General features: G+C 43.9%; 1 protein-coding gene across 5 annotated transcripts in view; it reads right to left on the reverse strand.

The window, feature by feature from the left end:
- The window catches only part of tmem98 (transmembrane protein 98), a 59,927-nt gene extending 41,328 nt beyond the window's left edge, over nucleotides 1–18,599 (reverse strand). For 2 of the 5 annotated variants that reach the window (XM_068013207.1, XM_068013204.1), the window contains exon 1: nucleotides 10,171–10,257. The gene's annotated coding sequence lies outside the window, so the exon portion shown is untranslated. Of the gene's footprint in view, nucleotides 1–9,837; nucleotides 10,085–10,170; nucleotides 10,258–18,500 lie in introns of those variants that run through there. The other 3 variants (XM_068013205.1, XM_068013206.1, XM_068013208.1) reach the window with 2 other exon arrangements.
- Between the last annotated feature and the right edge of the window lie 223 nt (nucleotides 18,600–18,822).

Consider the following 18,822-nt stretch of genomic DNA (forward strand, 5'->3'; position numbering starts at 1 on the left):
AATCAAGTCCCCCCTCAGCCTTCTCTGCTCTAAGGAAAACAACCCTAGCCTATCCAGTCTCTATTCATAGCTGAAATGCTCCAGCCCAGGCAATATCCTGGTGAATCTCCTCTGCACCCTCTCCAGTGCAATCACATCCTTCCTACAGTGTGGCGACCAGAACTGTACACAGTATTCCAGCTGTGGCCTAACTAGCGTTTTATACAGCTCCATCATAACCTCCTTCCTCTTATATTTTATGCCTCGGCTAATAAAGGCAAATATCTCATGTGCCTTCCTAACCACCTTATCCACCTGTGCTGCTGTCTTCAGTGATCTATGGACGAGTACACCAAGGTCCCTCTGACCCTCTGTACTTTCTAGGGTCCTACCATCCATTGTATATTCTCTTGCATTGTTAGTCCTCCTAAAATGCATCACCTCAAACTTCTCAGGATTAAATTCCATTTGCCAGTGCTCTGCCCATCTTACCAGCCCATCTATATCGTCCTGTAGTCTAAGGCTTTCCTCCTCACTATTTACGAATCACCAATTTGCGTGTCATCTGCAAACTTACTGATCATACCTTCTACATTCACGTCTAAATCATTAATGTATACTACAAACAGTAAGGGTCCCAGCATTGATCCCTGCAGTACACCACTGGTAACAGGCTTCCAATCGCATAAACAACCCTCCACAACACCCTCTGCCTCCTGCCACTAAGCCAAATTTGGATCTAATTTGCCAAATTGCCTTGGATCCCATGGGCTCTTACCCTCTTGACCAATCTCCCATGTGGGACCTTATCAAAAGCCTTACTGAAGTCTATGTAGACTACATCAACTGCTTTACTCTCATCTACACACCTAGTCACCTCCTCGAAATTTTCAATCAAATTTGTTAGACATGATGTCCCCCTGACAAAGCCATGCTGACTATTCTTGATTAATCCCTGCCTCTCCAAGTGGAGAGTAATCCTGTCCCTCAGAATTTTTTCCAATAGTTTCCCTGCACTGATGTTCAACTCACTGGCCTGTAATTAGCTGGTTTATCCCTGCTACCCTTCTTGAATAATGATACCACATTCACTGTCCTCCAGTCCTCTGGCACTTCTCCGGTGGCCAGAGATGATTTGAAAATTTGTGTCAGAGCCCCTGCAATCTCCTCCCTTGCATCACATAACAGCCTGGGATACATCTCATCTGGGCCTGGGCCACTAAAAGCGATAATACCTCTTCCCTTTCAATGCTAATTTGTTCAAGTATCTCTACACCTACATCGTCCTTCTCCATAGTGAACACAGATGAAAAGTAATCATTTAAAGCCTCACCTACATCCTCCAGCTCCACACACAGATTGCCACTTTGGTCCTTAATGGGTCCTACTCTTTCCCTGGTTATCCTCTTGCCCTTAATATGCTTATAACACGTCTTGCAATTTTCCCTTATCTTGCCCGCCAGTGTTTTTTCATGCCCCCTCTTCGCTGTCCTAATTACATTTTTAAGTACCCCCCTACACTTTCTGTACTCGTCTAGGGCCTCCACTGTTTTCAGCCCTCCAAATCTGCCACAGGCCTCCTTTTTTTTCCATATCCAATCCTCTATATCACTTGACATCCAGAGTTCCTGGACATATTGGTCCTATCCTTCACCTTTACGGGAACGTTGGCCCTGAACTCTCACTAATTCCTCTTTAAATGACTCCTACTGGTCTGATGTAGACTTTCCTACAAGTAGCTGCTCCCAGTCCACTTTGGCCAGTTCCTGTTTTATCATATTGAAATCGGCCATCCCCCAATTCAGTTCCGAAGAAGGGTCACTGACCCGATATGTTAACTCTGCTTCTCTTTCCACAGATGCTGCCAGACCTGCTGAGTGATTCCAGCATTTCTTGTTTTTGCCCCAATTCAGTACCTTTACTTCTGGTCCACCTTTGTCCTTTTCCATAACTACCTTAAATCTTACAGAGTTATGGTCACTATCCCCGAAATGCTCCCCCACTGACACTTCTACCACTTGTCCACCTCCTCTTTTACACCCCCACCCCCCCCTCCCCAGTCACGCCTGAAGATTCTATACCCTGGAATATTTAGCTACCAGTCCTGCCCTTCCCTCAACCATGTCTCTGTGAAAGCAATAATATCATATTCCCATGTGTTAATCAATGCCCTCAATTCATCTGCCTTACTTGTAAGACTCCTTGCATTACAATGGATGCAATCCAGCCTTGCATTATTCACTTGTGCCTTAACAGGTCTATATTTACTCTGCCTTCCAGATTGACTTAGTTTCGCTTCTATATTTGGCTGTGTATCACCCCCTACTGTACCTCCACTCTGCATCCCATCCCCCAATCCACTGATATCTTCCTGCTGTCTGCAGCTTTGTTCCTCACTATCAACCATATGGCTAATTTTCGTATCATAGAGTCATCAATTCATGGAGTCATTTACGACTCAGAAGGAGGCCATTTGGCCCATCGAGTCTATTCCGCCTCTCTGTAAAGCAATCCAGTCAGTCCCATTCCCTTACTCTATCCTGGATTCCTGCAAATTTATTTCCTTCAAGTGCCCAACCAATTTCCTTTTGAAATCATTGCTTGGCTCTGCATTGCACCACCCTCATAGGCCGTGTGTTCCAGTTTATTACCATTCACTGCATACAAATGTTCTTCCTCACATTCCCCCTGTATCTCTTGCCAAAAACCTTAAATCTGTGGCCCCAAGTCCTTGTAGCATCAGCTCATGGGAACAGTTTTTCTTTGTATACCTCAGCCAAACCTGTCATAATCTTGTACATCTCTATCTCAAATCTTCCCCAAATCTTTTTTGTTCCAAGGAGAATAACCCTAGCTTTTCAAACCTAACCTTGTAGTTAAAATTTTTCAACCCTGGAACCATTCTGGGAAATCTCCTCTGGACCATCTCAAGGACTCTCACATCCTTCCTAAAGTGTGCTGACCAAATCTGGACGCAATACTCTAGTTGTGGCCTAACCAGAGCTTTATAAATGTCCAGCATAACTTCCCGGCTTTTGTATTCAATAATTCTATTTTTGAAGCCCAAGATCCCATATGCATTGCTGACCACTTTCGCAATATTTCCTGCAACCTTCAAATATCTGTACATGCACCCCCAGCTCCCTCTGTCCCTGCACACTCTGTGCCATTAAGTCTATAAGGTTTCTCCCCAGCCCTTCTGTCAAAATGTACCACCTCACATTTCTCTGTATTAAATGTCATTTGTGACTTGGCTGCTCATTATGCCAGCCAGTCACCGTTTGCCACAGCTCCAAGTTTTGTATCATTGGCAAACAACTGTGTCTTCCATCCTGCAGTCTGAAAGACAACAATTTTGCACTTACCATTTTTATCACAACTCTCTGTTTTCTGCCTTAAGCCAAAGTTTTATCCAAGCTGACACAGACCTTCCCATTCCATGATCCTCAATTTTGTTAATCAGCATTTTATGTGGTACTTTGTCACTTTCTTAAAATCTAAACAGACAACATCTACTGCATTCCCTTCATCAACCTTCTGTTACTTTGTCAAAAAAAAATCAATTAGATTAGTAAAGCACTATCTGCCTTTCACAAATTCAAGCTGGCTATCCTTAATTAATTCAAACCTTTCCAAGTGCCTGTTGATTTTTTCCCTGTGTGATGGAAACCACATCTGCCAAAATGAGACATATTAATTTTGTCATATGGAGCACTATTCTGAACTGTTACTGGCCTTGAACTAACTTGTTTAAAAAGACCACAAGAGTAGCTGAAAACATGGCTGCACATTGGCATTCCAAAAGACAGTTGCATAAAGAAGACATTGGGAGTACTCCCTGATTCAATTAGACAGATGGGTTTTGTCAAAAGTGATGATCAAGAGACATTAAGAATCATTGATCCAGCACTCCATCAGCCCCCACTCCCCCAACTGAGAGTGTCTGGTGTCCACAAGTCTTGCAGGCGACACTGCTCTGCACAAGGAGCTAGTCACATGACTAACCTGCCGGCCAACCTGGGATTTTTTTGTATTGTGCCTGACACAGAACAGTTTTTGGTAGAGAGTGCAACTGAACTTCAAGAAGAGAGCATCTCTCTCTCTCTCTCTCTCTCACACACACACACACACACGCACAAAGTTCCAGGGACCAACGGAAGTAAGTAAGCCTCAAGGCAGAAGAACAGAGAAACAAGTTTAAAAGTGTGCACTGGGCCCCAATGAGAACTGCAAGACTTAACTTCAGTCAAAGACTTTATATTAAACCCAAAGCCAATAACTGAACTCCAGTATAATAAAAACAAGAAATGCTGGAACCACTCAGCAGGTCTGGCAGCATCTGTGAAAAGAGAAGCAGAGTTAACGTTTCGGGTCAGTGACCCTTCTTCGGAACTGAACTCCAGTTATTGCTTCAAACCCTTTCCCCTTTAATTCTTTCTCTTCCTCTGTCTCTATTTGCATGTGTGCTTATCGCGTATGCATGCTAGCATGGTTGTGTCGTGTATTCTTAGTAGTTTTAACTGAGTTGGAGTTTTAAGATTAATAAACTTACACCTTTCTTGTTTAAATCTGAGAAAACCTGTCTGGTTAATTTCTTTGCCATTACAATTAGAGAGCAGTAACCAAAACACGGTGTTTTAAAAATTAAACCTTGTTGCAGCCAAACCAGGAAAAGGCTGAGAGGGAACCCCTAGACCCTGACCTGACCTGGTCGTAACACCTGATTATTGTTTCTAAAGCCTTACCCACCACTGATGTTAAACTAACTGGCCTGTAGTTACTAAGAATGTTCTTACACCCTTTCTTGAACAAAGGTGTCACATTTTCCATTATTCAATCCTCTGGCACCTCCCCGTATCTGGGGAAGACTGAGGATTATGGTAAGCCCTTCCACTGTCTCCATTCCCACTTCATTCAACAACCTTGCATGCAAGCCATCCGGACCAGGTAACCTATCCACTCTAGGCATAACCAGCCTTTGCAGTACATCCTGTCTCTCAGTTTTCACCCCGTCCATTACCTCTATCTCTCGGCTTTTACTGATATTTTGTTAGCATCCTTTTCCATAGTAAACACCGATACAAAGTATTCATTAAGTATTCTAGCCTTGCTTTATGCCTCTAAGTATATATATCACCCTCTTTGTCTCTAATAGGCCCCACCCCACCTCTTACTACCCATTTATTATTTACATGCCAATAGAAGATTTCTGGGTTCCCTTTTAAGTTGACTGCCATTCTATTCTCATTTTCTCTCTTTGTTAGTCTTATTTTACTCTTCACCCTCCTCTCAACTTACTGTATTTGGCCTGGTTCTCGCTTGAAGAATTCACCTGACATGCATCATACACACTTCTTTTTTGTTTCTTCATATTCTCCATCTCCCTCATCATACAAGGAACACTGGCCTTTGATTCCCCTACCTTTTGCCCCTGTTGGAATGTACCTAGCCTGCACCAGAAGCATCTCCTCCTTAAAGAAAACTCATTGTTACATTTCAGATTTTCTTGGCAGTCTTTGGTTTCATTTCAGCCTGGCTAGATCCCTTCCCATTCCTTTGAAATTAGCCCTCTTCCAACTTAGACATTCTACTTTAGATTGTTCCTTGCTCTTCCCGATGACTAGTCTAAACCTTATGATACCAAGGGTACCATATTATATAGGACCAGACTAGGAAGGACTTCTTGGAATTCAATACATGTATGTAAATGCACAAAGTGTGGTGAATAAGGTTGGTGAGTTACAAACCATCTGTGAACATGATGTAGTGGCAATAACGGAAACATGGCTCAAAAATGGTGAGGACTGGGCATGTAATATTCAAGGAGACATAGTCTTCAGAAAAGATAGGGAAGGAAAAAAGGGAGGTGGGATGGCAATACTGATTAGGGAAGACATTGTAGTGTTGGAAAGAGCAGATGTTCTTGAGGGGGCTAGGACAGAATCCATTTAATTAAAGTTGAGAAGTAAAAAGGGGATGCTCACACTACTGGGGCATTCTATAGGCTTCCAAAGAGTGAGAGAGAGATGAAAGAGCAAATCTGCGGGGAAATCACAGAGATGTGCAAGAACTATAGAGTGGTGATATTGGGGGACGTTAATTACCCAAATATCAATTGGGAAAGTATTAGAGTAAAAGGTAAGGAGGGGGAGGAATTTTTGAAATGTGTTCAGGAGAACTCCCTTGACCAGTATGTTCTTGGTCCAACTATGTTGAATCTGATGCTGGGGAATGAAGTAAGCCAAGTGGACCAAGTGTCTGTGGGGGAACACTTGGATAAGAGTGACCGTCGTATCATAAGATTTAGACTAGTAATGGAGAAGAGCAAGGAACAATTGAAAGTAGAACATCTAAATTGGAAGCAAGCTAATTTCAATGGGATGGGAAGGGATCCAGCCAGGGTAAAATGGAACCAAAGACTGTCAGGAAAATCTGAAATGGAACAATGGATGATCTTTAAGGAGGAGATGATTCGGGTACAGGCTGGATACATTCCAACTGGGGCAAAAGGTAGGGGAATCAAAGGCCAGTGTTCCTTGGATGATGAGGGAGATAGAGAATATGATGAAACAAAAAAGAGGGTGTATATTGCACGTCAGGTGAACTCTTCAAGCGAGAACCAGGCCAAATACAATAAGTTGAGAGGGGAAGTGAAGAGGAAAATAAGACTGGCAATGACAGAAATTTACCCCAGGTTAAGCGGACGGGCTGTAATTACTTGGCTTATCCCTTCTAAAAACAGTACGTTAACAGTTCTCCAGCAACACGCCTGTAGCCAGCAAGGTTTGGAAAATGATGGTCAGAGCCTCCACTATTTCTTCCCTTGTTTCCCGAAGCAGCATGGAATACATTTCATCTGGAATGCTAAATACCTTAATAGTTCCTCCATCACTTTCTTCATCTCTTCCAACATTTCACACTCCTCCTTAACTACAATGTTTACTTTGTCCCTCTTTTTTTTCATTTGTTCAAGGGATGTGGGCATCACCGGCAAGACTAGCATTAATTTCCCATCCCCAATTGCCTTTGAGAAACTGAGTGGCATGCTATTTCAGAGGGCATTTAAGAGTCAACCACATTGCTTTGGGTCTGGAGTCACAGGTAAGTCAGATCATGTGAGGATGGCAGATTTCCTTCCCTAAAGGGCATTAGTGAACCAGATGGGTTTTTAACAACAATCAACAATAGTTTCAGGGTCACGATTAGACTAGCATTTTAATTCCAGATTTTAGTCATAGAGAGATACAGCACTGAAACAAGCCCTTCGGCCCACCGTGTCTGAGCTGACCATCATCAACCACCCATTTATACTAATCCTACATTAATCCCATATTCCCTACCACATCCCCACTTTCCCTCACACAAGTAAGCTTTTTGGTCTCTAATTGTCATAGTCATAGAGTCGTACAGCATAGAAACAGGTCCTTCGGCCCACCGCGTCCATGCCGACCATAATGCCCGTCTATACTAATCCCACCTGCCTGCATTAATTCCATATCCCTCTATGCCTTTCTCATTCAAGTACCTGTCCAGATGCCTCTTAAATGTTGCTACTGTTCCTGCCTCCACCACCTCCTCTGGTAGCTCATTCCAGATACCCACTATTCTTTGTGTGAAAAATTTACCCCTTTGAACCCCTTTAAACCTCCTCCCTCTCACCTTAAATCTATGCCCTCCAGCTTTAGTCACCCCTACCATGGGAAACAGACTCTGGCTATCTACTCTATCTATGCCTCTCATCATTTTATATACCTCTATCATGTCCCTCTCAGCCTCCTTCACACCAGGGAAGACAGACCCAGCCCATCCAATCTCTCTTTATAACTCAAGCCCTCCAGAACAGGCAACATCCTGGTGAATCTTCTCTGCACCCTCTCGAGCTTAATCACATCTCTCCTGCGGTGACCAGAACTGCACACAGTACTCCAAGTGCGGCCTGACCCTAGCACCAGGGAGGCAACATACCATCCTGGAGTCTCGTTTGCGGCCACATAAACGCCTATTTGCACCCCTTACGATAGAATCCCCTGTCACTATAGCTCTTCCACCCCTTTTCCTCCCCTGCTGTGCAGCAGAGCCCTCCATGGTGCCACAGACCATGCTGTGGTTGCTTTCCCCTGGGAGGTCATCCCCCCACAACAGTATCCAAAGCAGTATATCTGTTTGAGAGGGGGATGGCCACAGGGGACTCCTGCACTACATGCCTGCCCAGGTAGTCCTACTCTTTCCTTAGTTATCCTCTTGCTCTTTATGCATTTATAAAACATCTTTGGGTTTTCCTCAATTTTCCTTGACAACGTTTTCTCGAACTAGTGCCATGGGATTTTTTACATCCACCCGAGAGGGCAGATGGGGCCTTGGTTTAACATCTCATCTGAAAGACGGCACCTCCAACAGTGAAGTATTCCCTCAACTCAGACTTTTGTGTTCAAGGGACATTGAAAGGGAGTTCAATGTGGGTACATGTGGGGTCCTCCACTTTGGGTCTGAAAAACACAAATCCAAATATTTTCTCCATGGTGAGAGACAAGGAACTGCCAAGGAACATGGTATTTTAAATAAAAACAAGAAATGCTGGAAATACTCAGCAGGTCTAGCAGCCTCTGTGGAGAGAGAAGCAGAGTTAACGTTTCGGGTCGGTGACCCTTCTTCAGGTCACTGACCTGAAGCGTTAACTCTGCTTCTCTCTGCAGATGCTGCCAGACCTGCTGAGTATTTCCAGCATTTCTTGTTTTTATTTCAGATTTCCAGCATCCTCAGTATTTTGCTTTTATAACAAGGTATTTTAGTTGTCCAAATACACAAATCACTAAAAGCTAATGCACAGGTACAAAAAGTAATCAACTAGGCTAATTGGATGTTGAGCTTTATCTCAAGGGGGCTGGAAAAAGTGAGGAAATGATGCCTCATGTACAGAGCCCTGGTTAGACCCCATCTAGACTTTTGTGTTCAGTTTTAGGCTCCGAACCTTAGAAAGGAAATACTAGCCTTGGAGTGGGTACAGCACGGATTAAAAACTTTGTTTTTATTCCATTAAGTTCAGATGGTTGAAGTGTGATCGAATTAAGAAGTTGAAAATTATGAAGTGATTTGTTATGGTAGATACAGAGGCCCAGCTGATTATAATGGCCTCATTAACATGCTACTGACTGAACATTCCTCTCCCCCACTAAATAGTAGGCTTGAGTATTTCATGCAGTCCAAGACAAACAACACTTGAAAATGCTGCATCATTCCATTATCCCAAACTCAGCCCAGTTCAATACAGTCAGAAAACATGGAGCATCACCTCAGGATTTTTCACTGATTTAAATCAATTTTCTAGAGAATACATCAGAACACGTTACCAACACTGCATTCATAAATCTCTCAGTTACTTGTTCTGTCCTTTCTCCTTGCCTCTCTTGACCACACTGATTCACGTTCCATGATATCCTGCAACCTTCCGGCACCTCATCCACATGGTCACTCTTAATGTGTGAGCCATTACAGTATGCGATGGGGTGTTATTCAACAATGGAGAGCATCATAACTGAACCTAACTCTGCTCTCACCCAATACCCACACACACCCACCCTCAAGCAGGGGTTACTGCGTGGTGATCAGGAATGGGAATGTCGACTAGATTATCCTTTCCCGAGCCTCAGGACACAGCAGCAAACTGTAGCACCTCCAATGCAACTAAGTCAATGAATTCAGCCTATGGACTGAACCCAGGAGGTTCCTGGTCTGGTTGGTTCAGTTTTACCTCAGGCAGTGCTTTTTCTGAAGTAACAGTCAACAGCAGCTTGGTGTTAGGCCAGCTACACAGATCTACTGAACAAACGGAAAATCATTTCTCTCTCGATCATTACTTACTGCTCCAAATATGATCAGAACCTGCCTGTCAGCTCCAGGTCAGTGCAGGACCTTTGTCTTCGGCCACCAAATCATGTATGGTTGAAAAAGTATCACCTGCTCTGTTTCTCTTGGCTCTCCCAGTACTGACATAGTTTTACAATCGTTCTGTAACTACCCACTCCCGCAATGAATTCCAGGCTTAATACATTCAGTCAACTCTTTCCATTTAGTGCCAGCCTGTCAGCACTTCCCAAAACAGCATCACACACACCAGGCGTCATCGAAGAAAAGGATTCCTGTCAGAGTTACAAGGTCTGTCGATAATATCCTGTACTTGCTTCACTGTATTACCTTATTTGGAGGGCACTTCTTAGACCCCCCAGTCTTCAGCCTGAACAACTACTTCCGCACAGGCTCCAATCATTTGGAAAGCAAACAGCTCAGGCTTGGTTTGACATTTGACCCAATCACTAACTAAGAAATACAACAGTACACAGCACGGTGACAGCACCCAGCAAAAACTGCTCACGGGGCGTTTCAAACTATTACAGTCTCTTTTCAAATCCTTTGGTTAAGCATTTTTTTTTTTAAAAGACTGGGAATTCTATTTATTGGTATCAAACAGGATTATTTGCTTCATGTGATTAAAGTTCTAATTCAGTAATGTCAATGAGCTTTCCCTCTACTTGCTGCCCAGCGTCTCTTAAAATGCTTCGGGACACTTTGTTGTGTTCAGCGAACAATATAAAGTACAGTAAAGTTATTTACTAATGTAGTGGCATTCCATTACTAAGATAATGCTGGGGTCACAGACCTGGAAGTACAGTAGCAGTGCATACATGGGTATGTATACGCACTTGGTTTCACAGGGGTGTCCCACCTGGGTTCGAAGTAATCATAATAGAACTTTTGAACAATATAGGAAGGAGCTCAGCACAAATAGATGTTACTCAGTTGGGACTGATGCACTGTGGCTTCCAAATCTGGAAGATCCGGGGATGAGGTTCGGGAGGAAGGAGTGTGATGTGTTGCATGTGCCAATAGGATGCAACCTAATACCTGTGATTGCCACCACATGGGTCTCATCTAACAGACCATATTGAGGCCCCTCAGTGCATCCAGATAGAGATGGGTAGAAGATGAGGCCAAGTTATCCCAGTTAGCTTTAACACTCTATCCTAATGTTTGGTGACAGAGCCTAGGAGCAGGGCTCCTGCGTTTTCATGCATGTGAAAGGAGCAAATGATGAAAAATATAGACTATTTTAGGAGTGAAAGTAAACATGAAAAATCCCAAAATTCAAAAATCAACAATGCTCTGAGTGAGTTATACAGTCTTTCTTGAGTGTAAAATTAGCTGACTCTCATGAAGTCAGTGAGTGGTAAGGTAAGTGCTAAGCTGAAGCAGCTCGTTTAGATATTGGGGGAAATTTTTACTTATCACCATGCTGGGAGTGGGGATTGGGGTCGGGGGTCCAGTAGTGCAGGGAAACCCGGAAGTCCCCAAACCCAGAGGGAGGTCCTATCCTGGGAGGGGGTTTGGGGGGGGCGGGTTTTTTTGGGTGGTGTTCTGATGGTAGGAGAACTTGAGCGTTCTTCAGGAAGTACTCATCCTCCTCCTGGCCCAGAGGAATGCTGTGAAGGAATTTATCTTCTTCCCAACGTTGTCCTCGCCACACTGCAGCTGCCAGGTTTCCCCAGGAAATACAAATGGTCACAATTAAACCTATAAAGCAGGTTAGACCCAAGACTCCCAACCTCATTAACATACTTAAAATGCCAACTCACCTTCCGGGAGCAAGTTGGCTGCCTGCCTCATGTCGTGCCTCAGTAAAACCCAGATGTCAGTGGGTAGGAGTGGGTTCCCAACATGCTTGGAATTTTTGTTCATTTAACCCCAACATCCCCACCCCCACCCCTCACAACACCCGTTTCCCCCCGCCCTCCCACCACCCACTCACTCATGTTAAAATTCCCCCCATTGATTCTGAGTATAGGACCAGCTAGAGCACAAGCTGAGCCAATACATGTACATATAGTCATTTAGTAGTACAAAACTTGAGTATTGCTGAAAATAGAGACCTGTTGTCGAAGATTTTCATCTTGCACTCATCAGGACAATCTCAAGAATAACCAATGTAAGGGAAAACAACAACTTATACTGCATGAGAAGAGAGTGCTGATTGGTTGGCAAGTGAACTCTGATTGGTAGAGGCATTGCCATGGAGAATGCATCAGTTTACGGTGACTGACAGTTAACTGCCAAGCTCTGTTTGAAATTTAAACTTCCAGTACATCTATTAATACACAGGGCCCTGTTCTTTGCAAACAGAAAGAATATGTACAAACTTTGTGCCTGTTTCAGCTGAAAAAAATAAGTGATAGCCATTCGCTAGTCCATTCCTCAGGGCAATGCCTTGACCAATCAGAGTCAAGCTGCCTGATTTAAATTTGATGCAGAGGGATCTGGGTGTCCTCATGCATGAATCGCAAAAGGTTTGTATGCAGGTACAGCACATAATTAGGAAAGCTAATAGAATGTTAATGTTTAATGTAGGGAGGTTATGTTTCAGCTATACAGGGCATTGGTGAGATCACATCTGGAGTACTGTGTACAGTACCGGTCTCCTTATTTAAGGAAGGATGTAAATGCGTTGGAGGCAGTACAGAGGTTTACTAGACTAATACGTGGAATGTGCGGGCTGCCTTACAAGGAAAGATTGTCTTGGCTTGTATCCACTGGAATTTAGAAGAGTACGAGGCAACATGATTGAAACATATAAGATCCTGAGGGATCTTGACAGGGTGGATGTGGAAAGGATGTTTCTCCTTGTGGGAGAATCTAGAACTAGGGGTCACTGTTTAAAAATAAGGAGTCGCCCATTTAAGACAGAGATGAGGAGAAATTTTTTCTCTCAGAGGGTCATGAGTCTTTGGAATTCTCTTCCTCAAAGGGCGGCGGAAACAGAATCTTTGAATATTTTTAAGGCAGAGGTAGATAGATTCTTGATAAGCAAGGGGGTGAAAGGTTATTGGGGGCAGGTGGAAATGTGAAGTAATCAGTTCAGCCATGAACTTATTGAATGGCGGAGCAAGCTCGAGGGGCTGAGCGGCCTACTCCTGCTCCTAATTCGTATGTAAATACTTTCTGGAAGTCGCTATAGATAACATCCATCGACTGTCCCCTAACCGCTCTGCAAGTGTCCTCCTCAAAAAATTCATTGGAATAATTGAACATGACCTACCCTTTACAGATCTATGCTAACTCTGTCTAATCAGCTCTTACTAGTCCCAAGTGCTCAGTCACTCTGTCACTGATAGATGTCAGTAATGTCCTGACAAGAAATGTTGAACTAACAGGTCTGTAGTTTCCTGCTTTCTCCCTAAAATGGTGGAGCAACATTTACAATTTTTCAATCTAAAGGCACTATTCCTGAATCAAGACAGCATTGGAAAATTATGACTAATGTATCTATAATTTCTTCAATGATTTCTTTCAGTAAACCATCAGGTTCTGGAGATTTGCTTGCTATAAGTATTTCTGTATTTGTGTCAGCCAACTGATAGACAACAGACTATTCAATCCTGGAGAGCATCACAGATCATCTCACTTACATGCACTTTCCAGCAGGAGACACTGGATAGAAATCAGGAATCAGGAACGGAAATGCCAGTTAATTTTCCCCTTACTCTTAGTCCAGGGCCAGAGCCACGTTTAATAGTGGAGATAATGGCCCGGAATATTTGGCAGTAACAATGATATGGCCATCAGCGCTTGTCATTATTACTGTGTAAAAGTGACAGCAGCTTCTGGCTTTTGCACATGCACAGCTTAACACAGAAGCTGCTGTCAATGATACCCTGTTCCTCCACAATGTGTGCTGTTGCAGTGTTCACAGATGGAATCATTTAGAAATCTTTGATTTGTCATGGACTTCAACTAGTTATACCCTGTGCTCACTGTAAGGAGCAACAATAAGGTTAATCATTGTTCACTCAGGAGTACTAAGTTTTTAAAGGCATGCTGCTGAACCACTTCTCTGGTCCTGAAAATTTGATTTTACAAATGTGGCATCCCATTCCCTCAGAAGAACATTTAAAAAGTGGATATTTTTCATAAAGTTTTTGTTCTGATATTTGTGCTTTTCCCTTAACCCCATATACATGTCCCAATCTTTATTTCACTGTACAATGATTTACAGTCCATGCTTTTAAATTGTTGCTTTGAGATCTGTGAGAATTCTTCAATCTGATTCACTGATCAGCCTGCTCACTGCCTCCCCTGGTGCTGGATATCACAGATGCTCTGTAGAAGGCTTCAGATTCAAACTGACATTGAACAAGAGGAAGATTGCACTCTTGAGCCTTCTAAACCTTTGTAGTCAACTTTATTTTTTAGTCAGCAGCAAGCACCTTTCCTTCACCACTGAGCACATAGTCCAGGCCCATGTCCCAGCTGAGAGTAGCTCAATCAGCACAGACTGACACTTGAACTTGGGACCTTCTGATTTGTGTAGTTTAGTCCCAGATGGTGCATTTACTCACTAACCCATTGGAGGAGCAACAAACTTTCACGAAAGGTTGCAAGTTCACTTTTCATTCAAAGGACACATGTTCCCAGTGATGCCACGAGAAGGACCATTGTTGTAGTAACCAACCTGATAATATATCACTGCCACCATCCAGTGTAACACTAAGTCCCAGGTTCAACCCCTGGCCTGTACTCTCAGCTGACCACAACTGGGGTAATATTAAGGATGCTACAACTGGCCTCAGTACTTCTGGTGAGAGAAGAGAAATATCAGCTAAAGATCTCAAATCCTAATCACTGTCCAGTAACTCCTGCTGGAAAGTACAAGTGATATCAGTTTGGGCTGCTCTGTGATGCCCTCTATAGTTGATGTCATGATGTGCACTGTCCAACCCCACACCTGAAGAATGGCCATTTAGGTGAGGTGTTGGAGGGTTGCTAATCAGTGGAGCTACCACAGCAAGGGGTAGCATCTCCTCGGAGATTGGGATGAAAAGGGAAGACTAGCGATAAATATATACACATCTCCACTGATGGCTCTGTGATTAAAGGAAGCCCCTAATTACGTCTCAGTGAAATTAGCTCATTCCGCAGAGACTGGAGATTTAACCTGTGATCTTTTCTGATGGTGTCGTTTTGAGCTTCAGGTAATAGAGGGCCTGTGGAACAGGCTACAGGCTCATGCAGTGAATTCTGATTGGATTTATTCCAAGAGCTGGGCCTGTTTCTGGCTGGGGTGGAGATCACCTCGTACAAGAGGTGGTTGCTGGATAATAAATAGGGCCAGAGTGCTCTCCTAGACTAGTTTCAATTGTCTAAGGCGGTAAGAGAAGACTGCTCAAATTTTCCCCCCGAATTGGCCTGGGTTTTTCTTTTGGCTTTGGCCTGTCCCTGGAGATCATCTGACTGTGGGTGGGGCAGGGAGTGTATGCATCTGATGCATTACGTGTTACAACTGTGTGGGATTGGCTGCATAGACCTATAGGCCTTTTCCATTCTGTCATTTTCCATATGTTTCACATGTTTTGTTAGACAGCACCAGGTTTAATCTTCAGTGGATGCTGAGTTAATTGATTGAATCCCTACAGTTGAATTGCCTGCTGCCACTCACAGTCTGCGCTCCTACGTGAAGAATGTTGGTAGGCTGAGGTACAGAAGGGCATCTTCTTTTGCTCCGTCCCAAAGCCTAACTGGTGGGGATTGGGTCGGCATTAGTGTGATGTGGGCTGGGACGGGTGGTTCTGGGGTTCATATCATCTGTACAGGAGCCAGATCTGAACCACAAGCTTTGGCACATTAAAATTATGGTTGTCAATCCTCCAAGATTATCCTGGAATTAAAAATTAATCTGCAGGAACCTGCTGTGAACAAAACCCGGGAGAAAATCACAAGGGCATTAAAATTAATTGTGAACACTTAATTTTCATTCTCCTTGAACACTTTAATTTCGAACAACGTTATTAAAAATATTCCAAAAGTTATGATTTGGAGTTGTGAGAAAAGGCTGTTTGACCGACTGCCAAGTGTCATCCCATTGGTCTATTTGTTTTCTGGTCGGATTGGGGAGTTGGGGCGCCGTGACGATGGACTGTCAACTGACCAATGGCAGAGCGTGGGGGCAGGGTGGCTGGATGCAGCAGGTCATGTGATAAAACCTGCAGAAATACATCCAAAGAAAGTTGGGAAATTCCAATAAAATTTGATGTGGATGCAAAAACAGGCCAGCACTCTGACACCTGCAGTGAGTTTGCAAATGTGGTGATCAAAAATTGCACGCTTGATGTCTGTTGCTGCTTCTCATTCCTACTACCAGGCGAGTGGTCACACTATCATTGTGCAGTGGAACTTGGGCCTCCGACAACTCAGTGGTTCAGTTCCACATCAAAAGATTTATTACAAGAGAATCGTTATGAACTGAGGTTCAAGGAAATCATAAAATAAAAGCAAAATACTGCGGATGCTGGAAATCTGAAATAAAAACAGAAAGTGCTGGAAAAACACAGCAAGTCTGGCAGCATCTGTGGAGAGAGAAACAGAGTTAACTTTCAGGTCTGTGACCTTCCATCAGAACTTTTATTGAACAAGGGAAGCAGAGAAATTGAAATGGCCCATGTCACACCAACAGTTCTCAAAGAAAAGATCAAGAGCAGGTAAGAGGCCAGAGGGAGGGCTCAAGGTGGAGGGAGAAAGCTGGAGGCGGATGAACTGGTCGGGGAAGAACGCCTGGCCAATAAAGTGAGCCCAGAGGCAAAGGCGATGGGAAAAGAGCTCAACGTCATGCCGAGCGCAAAATTCATTGAGGTGGGGGTGTAAGGGGATAAAACTGAATCCTTTGCTAAGTTCTGATGAAAGATCATAGACCTGAAATGTTAACTCTGTTTCTCTCTCTTCAGATGCTGCCAGACCTGCTGTGTATTTCCAGCACTTTCTGTTTTAGTTTCAAGGTAATCTTGCTCTACATTGCAAGCACTCTCTGACTAAATCCCCGAGTTAATGTCCAGCACAGGAATCCACACTCTAGGATCAACACAACAGTAACATTGGAATATATACAGCAGGAAGTATAGCTTTGTACTTGCCTGAGCAAGTGACTGGTTGCAGTATGAACACAGGCTCTGAATGAGTACAGTATGAACACCGATGCTGGGTGTGCTAGTCCGTCACAAACTTGACCAATCCTGGTAAAGGCATTATGTCAGCTATTATTATTTACTTCTTCATGGGGCTAAATTCCTCATGCTCTAAGGTTTGCCAGGGCACAGGCAGGAGCATCAGTCTGCCGCCTGTGTGTTAAAAATATACCACGTAAAACTATCACACAAAACACAATAAAATCAGAGGTGTTACCAAATTGATCCATAACAAGTCAAAAAGATCACATGACTGAGTCACCTGATCTCAACCGGTATTGTAATTGTTGTCATGGTCTGATATAGTTGCCAACTCTAGTTGGATGTATTCCTGGAGGCTTCACCAGGCAATCTGCTGCCTCCTCCAGTCAAAACAGCCTTTTTTTGCATCTTCAGTATTAATAAATAATACTAATAAATGAAAATACTCAAAGGAAATTTTAAAAGATACATTTTTTTAACGTCCTTATGATTTATCTCCTGGGTTTTGCTTGCAGCAGTTTCTAGGAGATTAATCTTTAATTCCTGGAAACTCCAGGCAACCCTAGCCCCTAAGCTAGGAAGGAGAGGGGGAAAATCAGCCACTCTTCCCACTTGTGTTTGCTCTGCTGTAATTCCACTCCCCCCCCCCCACCCCCCGGCTGGAGTGTGTGTGGGTGGGGAGGGGAGTGTGGCGGCCCGACTGTGATGCCTTGTCTATAAAAGACACTCATGGTGTCTCGGCTCACACAGGAAGGTAGTCACTTGGGTGAGGTACAGGAAGGCTGCTACCCCCTATAATCCTCTGAGCATCACACCCTTTCCTCACTGTGGACCTGTGCCCTGGGATACAGTCAATGTTTTTAGGGGCAGGAGGGGGGTAGTGAGGAAAAACAAGTCAGAGGGAGAAAAAATAAAATCAGCTCTGCTGGAAATACTTTTACGCCAAATATTGAAACAATCAAAACACTTCTCCAAGGTCTGAAGCAAGTTAAATCACAAAGAACTAGGTCCAGGTTCAAACGTGCTGCCTTATTAAAACTGAGGGAGTTGTTCTAGCTTAACTTGCGATGCAGCAGAATCTGCAGAGTTTGTCCAGCACAGAGAGCCCCTCAAACTGCCCAGTAAACACCACATCCCATTCAAAACCTTTCAGAAACATCTGCGAGCAGGCTCCGCAGCCTTAGAACATCCAGGACACATCACAGCTCAATACCGGGGGAAGCTGTAACATTCCCACTCTGTGACCGAGAGCTCTCACATCAGACAGTATTCCACCCTTTGGGCCTCTGAAGAGCGGAAAAAAAGAGTTTACAACAGCCTGTCAACGCTTGACAGGATCGAACTGAGTCAAGTCAGAGCCCTGGATTAAGAGACTGGTGGCTGAGCGGGCAACACACAGAGCACTTCTCAGTCCTGAGGAATTCCTGCATAGCAGCACACAGAAACAGTCACACAATGGCAAGCAAGGCAGAGAGGGGCCAACCCTCACCCAGAAAGATGGCAAGCTACTTACACACAGATTTTAGAACAGGCACTTACACTGCAGTAAGTCTGGAGCACGTTGCATGGCAGACAGAGGACGTTAGTTTACTTGATGCAGTTAAAAAGCGGGGAAGGTAACAAGATCAGAGGCAGGAAGTGGGATAGCAGAGGGAATGAGGTACCCTGGAATGTTGCTAATGCCTTTAATAGGATCAGTGCACAATACAGCCAGGGCAGGCTCCTCCCCCTACATTACTGAGCAACTCCACAAAATCCAAGTACATCAGCAGCCCCCCTCCTCCCCATCCCCCCATCTCCCACTGGCACAACTTCAATAAAAAGACACTTTCATGCAACACGCAAGCTTTTGCTGCTCTCT

This window comes from Heterodontus francisci, chromosome 33 (genome assembly GCF_036365525.1).
Source record: "Heterodontus francisci isolate sHetFra1 chromosome 33, sHetFra1.hap1, whole genome shotgun sequence".
Taxonomy (NCBI): domain Eukaryota; kingdom Metazoa; phylum Chordata; class Chondrichthyes; order Heterodontiformes; family Heterodontidae; genus Heterodontus; species Heterodontus francisci.